The 15,698-nt window shown below is 47.0% G+C and overlaps 1 protein-coding gene across 2 annotated transcripts in view; it reads left to right on the forward strand.

Moving 5' to 3' along the window:
* The window catches only part of UNC13D (unc-13 homolog D), a 707,512-nt gene that overhangs the window by 46,650 nt on the left and 645,164 nt on the right, over positions 1 to 15,698 (forward strand). The gene's annotated exons all lie outside the window — the stretch shown is intronic.

Consider the following 15,698-nt stretch of genomic DNA (forward strand, 5'->3'; position numbering starts at 1 on the left):
CATGAGCGAGAATTGTGAGGTTTCCGCCTGGAAGGCCGACATGATGGCGGTTGGGTCCAAGTCCCTCGCATGTAAGGGTCGTGTCCCCGAGAGCCGGAGATGCTTCTGCAGAGCCAGTCACGTCTTTCAGCACTCCCTCGAGTTGTATGTTATAGCTAGGTTCATGCTATGTTAATCCCCAAACATACATGTCAGGTCGGTGGCCTACAAGACGGTTTACAAGACTGCGTCACTGTCGTTAGTCAAGCTTGTCTGCACTCGGGAGGGGGTGCACAGCCGGTAGACTTGTGGCTGTCGCGTCACTGGAATACAGTGGAGTGTGAACCTGTGTCTCGGAGTTGACTGAGCAGACATACAGGGCACAAGCCCTAAATAAATATGAGGACTAATTACATATATGTAATTTTATCACATGCAATGGCATTGTGGAAAATTATGTTGCAAGAAGTGACGCCACACCTGTAATATCCATTGTGTAAGAGATGTTAGCCTAGTTTACAGCCAAAGGTTTGATACAAGGTTCCAGAAATCATGAAAATGTTACTAGACCTGCCTGCAGGTCGAGTTACTTGAACAATCTACTGACCTAATTGTAATGTATCTCACCCATAAACTAGTCTCAAATTGTGTGATCCTAGGCAAACATTTTATTTTACAGAGCCACCTTACAAATGAGTGCACCTTCAAAAATGAGCTCAGCATTTCTGCTGTACAAAAACCTTTTTTGTTTGATTAAACAGACGTTTGCTCCATGTATAATAATCATCTAACCAACATATAGGGTACACATGACCAATGACTTGCCTCTTAGTTTAATAACAGCACTGCCATTGGGGCAGGTGTGTTTCTCAGTTCAAGTTTAAAAACTCACTTTTATGTTATTAAAGCATGATGTGGTAGGTAGCACACTGCCATTTACAGACAGTAAATGTCCAATTTAAATGGAAAAACACTTTTCAACTAACATGCAGCTTTACTCATAGAACTATAACATAATACAATGTCAGCGATGAGGGCATAGCACGTGTGCACCAGTCACAATTTAAATTATTCAACTAGTTTGGTGTTGATGCTCTACTCTCAGCGGTCCACCACTTCAGGCCACTATTTCATAAGACAAATAATAATTTAAGTGAAAGGAGCGTCTTCTCAGTTTCCCAAATTATATCAATCAATGATTCACAAATGTCCAAAGAACAAGCGACAGGCCAGGTTCCAGTGTAATGAACATTTTTCATTTTAATTCCAGTAATCTCAAAAAGACATTTTCATGTTCAATATAAAACGGTCTTGACAGCCTATGTATGTGTTTCGTTCTGTGCTGGACGTCATCAGGGCTACATTTAAGTTCTACACTCGATTGGTCCTTAAAGTAATTAAATGTTTTCCTCTAATAGTTCTTAACTCATACATTTCGGATTTCTAATTCGTTGTTTTGTCAGTTTTAGTTGTTTTTATATTATTCCGTTCAGCTCTATTCCTCTCTGTGTTTGAGTCCAACGTGGCAGTATATATTTTTCCACACACTACTTGATGATCTTCTTATAAGAATATGCTTCTACAAATAACTTTCTTCATCCTGAATATCTGCTGTTCATATTCCTCAATCCCAATCCTTATTATTTCTTGAAATTATTAGTCCGCAACTGCCACCAAGTGCTAGTGTCCACGAACAGCCGGTCCGATAAATCCCGAACTCCCAACAACAATCCCCCTTGGGTTTGCACTTGAAAGCAAACTGTAAAAGGTGGCAGCCATCAAACATCTCAGAGGGATCAAAGTTCCAAGCAGAAATGTGCTGTTCCTACCCAACCATGTCAAAGAGTGTTACAGGGACACATTGATATAATAAGGAGGGGCAACCGCAATTGATGGAGGGACTAGAAGGTGTAATGGCTAACCCAATTATTATTATGAAGCAAAAGCTGATACTAGAACATCCCAACAGACTTTGCAGGCAAGCTGGAAACGGGACTATAAGAGGATGAGAGAGAGAGGAGAAGTTGAGCACATTAAGGGTGAGAGAATGTGGATCAGAGGCAAAAAGCGAAGGAAAGAAACTTGGACAAATGAGAGGGAGAAGCACAAAGAGACAGGGAACAAGACTGCGACAAGGAGATTCAGACCCAGGTAACTAGAGAGAAACAATACAACGGGGAAAAGTGAATGGATAGGGACAAGGGAGGAGAGGATAAAAGATATGCATAGAGAAAGGACGGAGACAGGTGGCAGAAATAGATATGTTGAGGGGGAAAAGAGAGAAAGATGTGGTGTGGCAAGAAAGGAAAAGAGGAAAGGGTTTACTACAAAGGGGACAAAAAGAGAGGGATAAAGACAAAAGTCACGGAGAATGATGGGGACAGGGTGAAAAAGAAAGGAATATAAAAGGGGAGAGAAAAGTTACAGAGAGGACTGGAGTAACAAAGACTAGAGTGCGAGTACCCAAGGTGCAGAGGGTGATGACAGTGGGGTAAATGAGATGCCCCTCACCACCCATGGTAATGGGCGGCAAACTCTTAACATAAGTTTTAGGGATTCACAAGTATTTTTTTTTTTTTTACAAATTGAGCACTGTATATAAGCCAATTATTTGCAACACGTTTAAAATGATAACATGGTGCATGAGGTTTATGATCAGAAGTTGCCTCCTGAAAGCATATGCGTGGTACCAAAAAAAAGGCAGTCGCAAACAAACATGAAAATAACTTTTTTGAAGTTGGATTTACTGTTTGTAAGTCACATATATGATGAACATATACATGTATAAAATCAACTGAGAAATGGCTGATAGTGACAACATTTTTAAACAAAGGTGTGGGACTTTGTAATTACGTTTTATGTGGGTTTTGTGGAATACGATGTCAGGTGTATTTTTATTTTTAAAGAATTAAGCACTTGCTGTTTCTTTCCTACTGTACCACATATTTAAGCTGAGGAAGGGCTAATGCGGTGCAGTTAGGAGATCCAAAGATAATGTATTCCTGGAGCATTAGCACAGAAAAAGAGAAAGCTGCCAGTAGGATTTAAATACCATGAACTGTCATTACAAGTGAACCTTCTATTTTCAGGCTTTCAGCACGAGCCTATCAATCCTAGTCCACTCAGCAAAATAGATGTACCGCATGCAACGGTGACAGAGCCTTGTGTGGACTATAGCCCATTCTTTCTATTCTCTATGGACCCCACTCAGTACCTCAAACACTAGACGGTGTGCACTCCTGTTGTAAAAATGAGACTTCAAGTAATGTCAGGAAACACGATTTATTGATACAGCACACTACCTTTCTCAAAAGCAACTAACAGCTTCTACAGATCATAGCTCCTTCAGAATTCCACATTCCAAAAGTCATTATTGAAGCAAACGCTATGAATATATTTGAAACACAACACATACAAGAAACTATAACACACGTCTGGCGAAACTTCCTAAAAAACAGATATAAGGTGATACTGACATTAGCGTAAAGAACCCAGGTATTTTTTAAATCACAAGATATTCCAGCATTTCATGCATACACCCCTATTCAGGATTGTGCAGTAGCTGGTCTCATATTATCTAGAGGGCGTTTATCAAGTATGGCAAGAACTAGGTTTTGCTCAGCTTGGGGATTTTTATAACCATGAAACATTAATTACCTGGGAAACGGCTCTATTGTAAGTCACTACATTGACCACTGCCCTCCCTTTGAGTTTTCTTCAGTTAGTTAATGTTCTCAAAACTAATTATTCAATAATGGGTGAGACGGCACATCAAATCGCCAAGCAGATGGCAAATAAAATGGTGGGGGTCGGTTGTTGGTATCTGCTACTACATCAAAAGGCCCATCCTGAAGAGATTTTGACGAAAGAGCTCCAGAAAATTCATTCAGAGATGGGTATCAAGTTCAATGTTAAAGAATGGAAACAGCTTAGCGAGCACTTAGAGGTGCTAATTATAAGAGAATGAACTACTTATCTAGCTGGTTATTATAATACACACCCCAGAGATTGTCTAAAATGTTTCAAACGATGCCGAATCAATGTCTTCAATGTAACAAACAGAGTGATGGTGGATGAGTGCATATATTTTCTGAATGTAATAACTTACAGCAATTCTTGGAAGAGGTTTTTCTGAGATTTCTCTGATTATGTTCTTGACAATCGAGCCATCAGCTATGTTGGTGTTATTTGGTTCCTCAGGGGAGTTGAAATGTTTAACAAAATACCAGCAGTATTTTATACTTCTCTCCATTGCTAAGTCACTTGTCCTTCAAAATTGGAGAACCAATAAACAATCCAGTATTGAGCACTGGTTTAATACAATGTCCAGGACTTTTAGATTTGAGGAGGCCTACGCAAAACGTGTAGGGGCAATTGTAGGATTTAGAGGTATTTGGCAACATTTCTCTTTTAATGGGTTTGCAGAGGAAAGGAGATTATAAGATCTGGGTGCTCTATAGGAACGTTTTAATAATTCTCGCTACTAGCAAAATGCACTTTTAGTTAGTATGTGATCCTCTTGTATCCTCTAAAACATTCGTACATTGCACTTTTCAAGTGGTTAGAGGTATATTTGCCACTAGTCTCATATGCACTTTAAACAGAATGTTCCCCATTCTGAGCTCGTTATTTTAGATCAAAGCTTTCATCTATTAAGAATGGATGAACTATGGGTAGTATGTCTAAGTATCGGCTATAACAATGTGGATTACTGAGAATCATGTTTTATATTCTTCAGATTAGCTTTCTTATGGATTAATTACGGAATGTTTATATAGTTGCCATTAATCAAGATTTATCAATTTTTCCTTCCTGTAATTTCTTGTCGTTATTGAATATTTATTACCCGTGCCTCTTGCTATTTATTCTCTGATGTCATATAGTTTGTCTGTTTGCTCTCATTTGTTTATTTTCCTGTTCTGATAAATAAAAAAATAAAAAACTATAACACATAATTTTACATCAAATATTAATACATCTCCCTGAAATCAAATAAAGCATAAGTGAAAGAAAGAATCCAAAAGGAAGGAACAACATAATACAACAGTTATACCATGTCTTTATATTTTATAGATGGATGCCTTTCTCGATTTACCCCCTTTACCCTTGAAGTCACAGTCATTCGTTTCATTATTCCCTTCAGGTGTCTCTTCAGTTCTCTGTGCACTGTCCAATTCCATAACATCAGTTACTTCTTTAGTCAACATGATATGATCATGCTTACTGTTCCACGTGGCTTTGGGAAGTTCACCAACATTTACTAAAAAAACTTACCTCATCCAGGTCACTTACACCAAACGTACAATACACCAAACGTACTATTTTTGCACTTCACTAGTCGCCTCACATTTCACACTTTTCCATCCTGAGTAACCACACTTTCCCTGTAAACTTTGACCACCCTTATAGCTTTACCAAATTGGGTTGTACCTTTGGTCAAATGCCAGGTTTACGCACTCTCACCCAATCACCAACTTCAAACAAGGGTATTTTAACTTTGCACTTGGCATCATTTGCTTGTTTAACCTTCTCTTGTATTCCTTTTATTATCAAACCACCATCTAGTTTTATCACTTGCTTCTTCTTGAACCACCATGGGCATACTTTGGAAACAAGGTTTTTCCCCTTCAATAAGTTGAATAGACTGACTTCAGTGGTGAAATAGGAATAAAGCGGTACAACCACAACTTCTCCCCTAACTTACCCTTCCAGACTCCACCAAAACCGCGAGCCCATTTGACAGTTTCTTTTAAAACCTTGTTGAACCTCTCCACTTAATCATTTCCTTGTGGTTCTTACAAAGCAGTGGTGACATGAGAAATATTGCAATGCTTAAAAAACCTCTCAATTTCATGAGACTTAAGTTGTACACCATTATCAGCGACTAATACTTCTGGGCATCTTTCTCTTGCAAAAATGTACTTAAGAACTTGAGGACAGTTCTAGGGGTAGCCTTGGCAATTAATTTGACTTTCGGCCACATTGAATGGTAATCCACAACTACTAATGCAAATCGAGCATCCTGTGGTAATTAAAAGGTCCGGTTGGCGGAAGGGTGAGCTGGCTCACATTGCGTAACGTACAGTGATCACCTGCACAACATCACAACCAATTTGCAATGTGCAATTGGGTGGGACTGGCGTCGGGAAAAAGTTGAAAGGTGCAGTTCCTTAAGTTCTGTAGTTGTTCCTTGTAGAGTAATGAAATATATTATAAGTGCCCTACCATCTCACCAGATGCATAGCAACAATGATGGTATCCACAATAACAATTATGATGACTCTATCGAGAGTAGAAATGTTGTTCAAATACTTTTCTTCATAAAAACAATCGCATGAGATAGATACAATGGGTTCAATACGGAGAGTACTGCGCCTGTGGTGCGAAAAGTAACCGGTACCATTCGTCGCCACTTGTTGTAAAGATGAAACTTCAAGAAATGTCAAGAAACAAGGTTTATTGATGCAGCACCGTCTCAACAGCAACTAACAACTTCTACAGAACATAGCTCCTTCGGAATTCCACATTCCACAATTCATCATTGAAAAAATGCTTTGAATACGTTTGAAACAATACATACAAAAACTGCTACAAATAACTATTACACCAAATGTAAAACCCCCCTTCCCTTCGTGGCCCTTGGTTTTGTCCATTTCCCACTTGGCAGCTCACTCAAACCCTGCTCATCATACATAGGTTCCCAATAGCATTTGATGGTTTCTTTCGTGCAAATAGCTCACCATTATTCGCTCTTGGTGTAATGCCTGCAAGAGTGCTGCTGTCCTATGCCTCTCTACAATGCTTGGTTAGAACACTTGTACTCTTGACATGTACATGCATCTTCGGACTCTTCCACTGTGGCATGAATCATCGTTGCGTCTCATCTTTACCCCATCACTGCATAACTCACCACAAACACATTGCTACCACCGTAAAATCTGAATGGGTTCATTCGGGGCACACTACACAACTAGAATGCAATGAAGAACATAAGAGTTAACCAACCATTTTATCAAGATTGTAAAATCTTTGTGCGTTTCACCTAGTGATTGAACATTATTAATACAAATGTATTCTCTCCTTGTCTATGGAAGGCTGGGCAAATACATTTATGTAATTTAACACACCAATCCCTCTAAATCTTGCTGCCTTGTTTCCCATGTGATTCAGTAAGAGAAAAAACACACTGCTTTTCCCACACGTGATTCCTCACGTACCCGAACACTGCTCGTGTTCAAGATAAAGTGCAGCTCCCTTCACACAAGATTCACTGTTTTCCTCACATCGTTCACCTCAACGTTTTGCAGGGTTTTAGGGGTATATCATTTATTTCACAAGAGCTCTTTAAGTCTCTTTCACACTTTTTTTTTTCACAACAAATTTTATTGATCGATCAGATAAAAGCATGTATACAGTTCTCCACAATCAGGAGGTCACTGCAAATTATCAACACATATATATCACTGTAGCCCAATCAATAAAAGAAACATTTCGCCCTAACCCCCCCACCTCCCACAGCCACCCAGTAACCCCACTACCCACCCCTTATCCCTCCCTAGCCCTGTACACGCGAGCATATCAAGCCTCCTTAAGTGCTATCGGTGTGCCAGACGCCAGACGCCATGCGCCACGTTAGGCCTGGCGGCTATCACCCAAATCCAGATCTTCGTCAGGTTCTGCTGAGGGATCCAGAGTCAAACCTCTGTAATCTGCCCACCGTTTCCAGATTTTGTAATGTTTCCGGGGGCAACCTCTGGCCTCGAACACTGGGCGCTCCAACCCCATAAAATAATCCAGTCCAGCCTTCCATGCACTCAGGAAGGGGGGGGGGGGGGCTCACTCATTCTTCCACGCTCGTGCCAAGTCCCGCTTGGCCACCACTGGGCCCAACAGCAAAAGGTGACATTTGTAAATATTCCCACCTACAACCTCTAACACATGAAGGAGACCCAGACGATGAGTGCGGGGGAGATCCCAGCCCAGCACCTCCGACAAACAACTCCAAACACCATTCCAGAACCTAGTCAAGCCATCACACGACCACACAGTATGTATCAGGGAACCTATCTCAGCTCCACAACGCAGGCACACCGGGGACCCAATCAGGCCCGCCTTCCACAGTCGCTCCCATGTATAGTAGGCCCTGTGCAAATATTTAAATTGGATTAGTCGGAGCCGTACCGCAATAGCAGTCCCACGTGGGGACTCCAGTGCTTTCCTCCAGCCATCTTCATCCAGGGGCCCTATGTCCTTTTCCCAGCCGTCCTTCAGCGGGAGGAGGAACAGTGAGTGACCAGTGTCTGATAGATGCGGGACACCTTTTTATCCCCAAGATCACCCATGAAAACCTTCGCTTCCACGGAGCTGAACTCCGGCAGCGACTCCAACCCAATTAGGCTAGGCGCCAATGCGTGACGAAATTGTAGATATCTGAAGAATTGAGTTTTGGGCAAGTGGAACTCGTCCCGTAGGTCCTGGAACGACTTAAGAGTCACACCGGACATAATGTCTCCAAGCGAGAAAATCCCTATAGAGTCCCATCCGCCGAACCCCGTCAGTGAGGCCAGAGCGGGGAGTCGTCCATTCTGCCACAATGGGGTCTCCGCCGTCAACCGTCCCCACCAACCCATACGACGCAGTGCTTGTCTCCAAACTGCAAAAACCACCTGCGTGGCCGACGGCAGCCGCCTCCTGAGCCCGGCCGAGTACAAGATGGTATGTAACGTGTTATTCCCCATCAGCGAGCGCTCCAGGGCATATGCCGGGTCACCTCCATCCCCATACAACCATTCATTTAAGACCAACAGATGAGAGGCCTGGTAATATGAGAGGATGTCCGATGTGGCTAGGCCACCACAATACGTGGATATAAAGCATGTGCGCAGCGCCACTCTAGCGGCACCTCCTGCCCACAAGAAGCGGCCCAAGATGGAATTGACCTGCCGGAACCATTGGGGTGAGATTGGGTGCGGATGGTTCTGCAATTGATAGAGGAGGCGCGGAAGGGCAACCATTTTGAAGATCGCCGACCTGCCATAGATGGTAAGGGGCATTCGAGACCAGGTTTTAACGTCCGTTTGGACCCTCTCCCACACCGGTAGCACGTTACGCTCCCACGAGATCGTCGCGGACTCGGACAAGATCACTCCAAGATACAATATGCCCACGGCCGCCACTTGCAAGGCTGACACCCACGAGCCCGCGCCCGCCCCGTCACCCAGCACCCACAGGGTGGACTTACGCGGGTTAAGGTAGAGGCCCTATACTTCATCAAAGATACGCATTATCTCCAACACTCGGGGGTCTGATCTATTTAGGTCAGCGAGGAAAAAGAGGACGTCGTCCGCATAGAGGGCGATTCTATCGGTAAGGCCCCCATCCCATACAAAAGCCCGTAGCTGCGCATCAATGAGCACCCAAGAGGCGAGAGGCTCCATGATCAGCGCAAATAAATATGGGGACAGCGGGCAACCCTGACGGGTCCCCCGGCCGATGGTAAACCTCTCTGAGATCGCTCCGGAAACACGCACGGACGCCGTGATGTCCGTATATAGAAGTTTGATATAGGAGATAAACACCGGGCCTAAATTAAGATGAGGCAGGAGCGCGAACAAATAGGTCCAACTCACCGAGTCGAAGGCCCTGTCTATATCCGCCAAGAGCAGGACCGCCCTCTCTCCCACGGCCCTCATCGCGTCTACGGCTGTCTGCGCCCGGCGAATATTGTGTCGCGTCGCTCTGCGTGGCTTAACGCCCGCCTGGACCAGATTGGCTATATACGGGAGGAGACGGTTCGCCAACGCCTTAGCCAACAGTTTAGCCTCGATGTTGAGCAATGATATAGGGCAGTACGAGTCGTGACTATCAGGGGGCCTACCCGGTTTCTGAAATACCACCACCTCAGCATGGCACCAGTCAGCTGGCAGCCTACCCACCTCTCGTGCTGCCTCTAGCACGGCCCTGTAATGGGACCCCAATTGGAGATGGAATTTCTTATAAAATTCACACGGGAAGCCGCTCGGCCCGGGTGCCTTCCCTGTGTTGAGCTGTCCCAGTGCATCACCCAGTTCCTCTGCCGTGAGGGGAAGGTCCAACGCCGCTCCTGTCTCAGTGGAGACTGCCATCGGGGGCAGGTCAGCGATAAATTTGTCAATCTCCTGAGCTGAAAGGCAATCCTGCGGCGCATACTGCTCCGCATAATAACTGGCGAAGCTAGCTACCAGTGCCGCTGGGTCCTTAACGGTGACACCGGCGCCATCTGTAAGACCAGGCAGGGCAAGTGGCTGCTGGGTACGCTGGCACAGCCTGTGGAGCATAGTACAGGACTTGTCCCCCCCATTGAAATACCCTACTCCGTGTGGCCAACCACGCCAGCCGAGCCTCGTCCAGTAACACCAATGCATAGGACTGCTGCGCCTGCAGAAGCAGCCGCACTGCCACAGCGTCCCCCTGCTCCTGACACCGTCGCTCCAGAGCCTCCACCCGAGCCGCCGCCGCCACTATAACTTCCCGAATCTTGCGACGGGCAGCCGCACACCACGCAATATCAGTGCCCCTCAAAAAAGGTTTCATGGCTTCCCAGACGACCGTTAGATCCGTGCCTTCCACCAGATTTTCTCGCCAGTAGTTAGCAATCGCACCACGCATGTGTTGCACATAGTCAGCTTGCTGAAGGTGCCATGAAGACATCCTCCACCGGAATGGCTGCCTCGTCTTATGTAGGTCAACCACCACGGCCACAGGGGAGTGGTCAGACAGTCCCCTAGGTAGGATATTAGCCTCCCGCACTCTATTCAGGAATCCACAAGGCACAAATATATAATCCAGCCGGGAGAAGGAACCATGGACAGCAGAGACATACGTATACTCACAGGCCCTGGCATGCATGTGTCGCCAAACATCCTCCCAGCCCAGCCCCTCCACCATGGCACGCAGCCGAGTAGGGGCGGCAGCAGCAAGCGTCCCCTGCATCCTCCGACGGTCCTCATGCATATCCATCACGTAATTCCAATCTCCACCTTGTACTGCTAGGGAATCCGGAATTTGAGCCCATACTGCAAACAAACGCTCAGCTAGGGACCACTGCAAGGGGGGGGAGCATAAACACTGCCAAACACAATTGATTCCGTGCCCACCATCCCCTGAACAAACACATATCGGGCCTGGGGGTCTATCCACTGTCTCTCATGCATGTAGGCCAGCCTCCGATCCGATGGATCAGGATGGCAACATGAGGATGAGGCTTGAGCCGGGAGTAGAAGCGGAAGCGCTGATATTTTTAAAACGGAATTGTTTGTGTTTTAATCCACCTCCGCTGCACTTACCCCCCCCTCCTGAGCACCTCGCGCTGCACAAACCCCCGGGAGGACAGCTGAGCAATAGGCTGCCACCGGAGAGTGTTTGTTTACCAGCGACGCCATTCTGACCACATTGGCCACGCCTACCGGACAGGCCACGCCCCCTCGCGCACTTCCTGACTACTGCCTATAAAAATGTGTCCTTTCAGGAAGCGCAGCGGACGAGCGCAGCGGGCGCGACGAATGCGCGCCGAAGGCACGCATAAGGCAAGCTCGTCTGCGCTCGTCCGCGCCGAGTCCGGGCCAGGGGCCATACCACCTACTATCCAGGCAAACCAGACCCTGGCCTACAGCTCGGCCACCCTCCACGACCTGAGACCCATGGAACATGACTGTCGAAGGTATGCTCTTGATACCACATCCCTTCCTGCCAACTGTCCTAAATGCACTGCCTCCCTCCCCACAAGGCAGAGGAAACCCCCACGCCACGAATACCGCATGCTCCTTTTAAACTGCCGATCCCTCCCCAAACACAAGCTGGAAATATCCCTCCTATTAGAAGAACGCAAGCCAGACGCGCTGTTTCTTACGGAAACATGGTTAACGTCTGACTCTGACCCCGATGTGGTTGCCGCCCTCCCCGCCGGCTATCAAATCACTCGTCAAGATCGACCAGATGGCAGAGGGGGAGGACTTGCAATCATAGTAAAAGATCAATATCGCTGCCGGCCTATAACGGAAAACATCCCAGACTGTGAAAACGTAGCTTTTCGCGCTGGAGTTTTCCCCCAACCACTGCCTCTCGGGCACCTTGATATACCGCCCACCCGGCCCCCCAAAACAATTTCATAGCAGCCTCCCAGCAACTATAGCACCTCGTATCTGCGCTGCTGCCAACTTCATCGTGTTAGGCGACCTCAACCTACACTTTGACTCACCAGCAGATGTGACGGCCATTACCTTAACTGACGACCTGGCCGCACTACAACTCATTCAACGAGTGAACACTCCTACCCATACAAAGGGACACCTGCTGGACCCAGTATTCAGCAACTGCGCAGAACTTTCAACCGACTCTCCTCTTCCCCTCCCATGGACGGATCATTCCTTGGTGCCCCTCACCTGGCTCACTGAGAAACCCATCCCTGCCACCCCCTCGATTAGATACGCGAGATCGTGGGCACGGATACAAGTAGACGAATGGACAAGCAAACTAGTGGAAAGTCTTCCTTCAAATAATGAAGACCCTTGTCTGGCAAACCAGGAATACGAAAGCTGGATTTTGCACTCTCTTGAGACCATTCTCCCCCTCAAAAAATCGGCGGCTAAACGTCCCCAAAAAACAGCCCCATGGTATACAGAAGCCCTTAGAGACAAAAAGCGACACTGCCGGAAAGCAGAAAGAAAATGGCGCGAGAACTACGCTATGGAAGACAAAACTCGATATCGGGAAGAAATAAAAACCTATAAAGAGCAGATAAAAACTGCCCAAACAGAATACTTCTCGAACAAAATCTTAACCTCATCTTCCAAACCCAGGGAAATCTTCCAAACTCTGCAGTCCCTGATTAAACCACCCCCCTCCAGTGTTCACGAGGACAAATCAATTGCCCAATGTAACGACCTGGCAGAATTCTTCTCGGCCAAAGTGAACAATATATATTCCTCCTTCCCTACCAGCACTGTGTCCACGTCGCCTCATAACAACAACGGAGGGTCAGACCCAGAGCTTGCCTCCCTCTCCACACTCGACCACTTCACTTGTATGGACCTAGAAGCAGTTAAATCCATAGCTCGGAAAGTGAAATCCGGCTCACCAACAGACCCGGCCCCCCCAGAGACAATGTTACTCGCATCCCAGACGGTTCTACCCATCATCATGAATCTAGTGAATGCGTCCATTGACTCTGCCACGGTTCCTCCTGCCTGGAAAAAGGCAATGGTTCGAGCACTAATAAAAAAGCCTCATTTGGATCCCTCGGACTTTGCCAATTACCGCCCGATTTCACTACTCCCCTGGGTAAGTAAAATTGCAGAGAAATATATCGATCTCCAATTGGTCAACTACCTGGAAAGCAATCTGCTGTTAGACCCTACACAGACAGGATTCAGGCCCAAGCATGGAACAGAGTCCGCCCTCCTTATGGTCGTTGAGGAGTCCAGAAGAATCATCGATCAAGGAGGATCAGTGGCAGTGGTCCTCCTTGATCTCAGTGCGGCGTTTGACACGGTCAGTCACAACACCTTACTGAACCGTATAGCAAACGTCGGCATTGTGGACAAGGCCTGGCTCTGGATAAAATCCTTACTGAGTGACAGGTCGTTCCAGATATTTGACGGACAAGCCGTCTCTTCCGGCATACCGATGAAGTGTGGAGTCCCCCAGGGCTCCTCTTTAAGCCCTGCGCTTTTTAATATCTATATGAGGCCACTGGCTGATGTAGTTCGTCCGTATGGAGTTAAGATCATTTCCTATGCGGACGACACACAGCTGGTGGTCTCCTTAGCGCAGGAAGCCCAACACTCTCCATCGGGGGGTCTAACCAAATGTCTGGAGGAGGTGAAGTCCTGGATGACGCTGTCCTCACTGAAGCTGAATGAGGACAAAACCGAGCTCATGCTGCTAGGCCCGGCCGACCCGACCTTCTTCAAGTCATTATGGCCCACCTGTCTAGGCCCCCCCCGGCCCCGAAAGATAACATCAAAAGCCTAGGGGTATGGCTGGACAGGAACCTCACTTTTAACACCCAGGCCACAAAGCTCTCCGCCACCTGCTTTGGACTCCTTCGGACATTGAAGAAGATCCTACCCCTGCTCCCTATGGAGGCTAAACAAACAGCTATTCAGGGTATAATACAATCACGCCTGGACTCAAATAACGTCCTTTACTTGGGAGCCCCAGAGTACACATTAAATAGGTTGCAACTGGTGCAGAACTGTGCGGCTCGCACCCTACTGCAAATTCCACGAAGAACTTCAGTCAGAGAGGCACTGACCAGCCTTCACTGGCTGCCAGTACGAAAAAGAGTCACCTTTAAGGCAATGTGTATTGCCCATCAGGCCTTCTGGGACTCGGGCCCAAAACTCTTGCGTAGCCTAGTCAGCCAATACCACCCAGGCCGTGAACTACGTTCTAGCCAGGCTTTTATGGCAAAAGTTCCCAGAATCAAGAGGTCTAGAGCAGGTGGAAGAATGTTCACCTTCAACGCCTCAAAAACCTGGAACACCCTACCCCCTCACCTGAGATCTAACCCTAACCTTGCCTCCTTCCGTAAGCAACTTAAAACCCATCTATTCAAATCCCCGTAATCAATTCAGCCCCCCATCTTCTTCCAGTTTCTGTCAGCCTCATTACACCCCCTCTTCTGGTTCCCTAGCGCTTGGACGCCCCAGGGCAGCAATCGCGCTGTATAAGTGTATTTTCATTTCATTCATTCATTCAACACCCCTGGAGCCCCTGGAGAACCCCGCATGAAAGACTTGTTGGTATCCATACCTTTGCAGGCTAAGCACTTTCGTCCCCATCATGTGAGTCTCTTGTAACAACAAGACATCCGCCGCTTCCCTCTTACCCCACCGCAATATTGTCCCCCTCTTGATTTTATCCAGCAACCCTCTAACATTCCAACTCAGTATACGTAGTGACTCCCTGGGGAGCTCTGGGGTGGATGCCTCAGCCATAATCCCACGGGACCCAACACAAGAACGCCCCGCACCAGGCCCAGACGCACAGCACATCACAGAACAAGGCACCAAAAGTCACGTGTACCCCCCACCAACCAACCCAAACCCCACCCCCCACCTGCCCCCCAAACGAACCCCTCAACTCCCCATCCCCCGTTCCTTGCCCCCCACTCCAATACCTCATAGAACACTGAATGATCTGTGCGGCATGGGCAACCTCGGGCCCAAAACAGAGCGCCAAAGGCCAACCATACCAATGGATCCCAATTACCCACAAAAAAAAAGACCCCCCCCCCTAGTCAACTTCCACTCACGTAGGAGACAAGTAGCCCCTATAAAGGAGCACCCCAAACCCCTTCCCACAACCCCACACAATGTCATAATAACAAACTAGCTGTGGCAATATACTCAGCGTTCAATCATCAGCACAGTAGAACACCGTTGTACAGCTCCTCCCAGCTGGAGCTCATGGCATCTGTAGACAGACACAGTTCCCCGCAGTCTCTCAGCGGCCCTTTCCAGAGTGATCAGAGTCAGTAGGCGCAGCAGATTGAGTTCCACTGCGAGAAGTAGAGCGTCTCCGAGATCTAGACCCCCTGTTCCTTTTGCCTCGGGCATTCTGGTCCCCCCGGTCCTGCGATGGATCTCTCGAGTGGCCCGGGTCCAAGCCCGGTTGAGCATGTGGCCTGACTCTCACCGTTTCATCAGTCCATTTGAAAACGTCCTCCGGTGTATCAA

The sequence above is a fragment of the Lissotriton vulgaris genome, chromosome 7 (genome assembly GCF_964263255.1).
Source record: "Lissotriton vulgaris chromosome 7, aLisVul1.2, whole genome shotgun sequence".
Classification (NCBI taxonomy): domain Eukaryota; kingdom Metazoa; phylum Chordata; class Amphibia; order Caudata; family Salamandridae; genus Lissotriton; species Lissotriton vulgaris.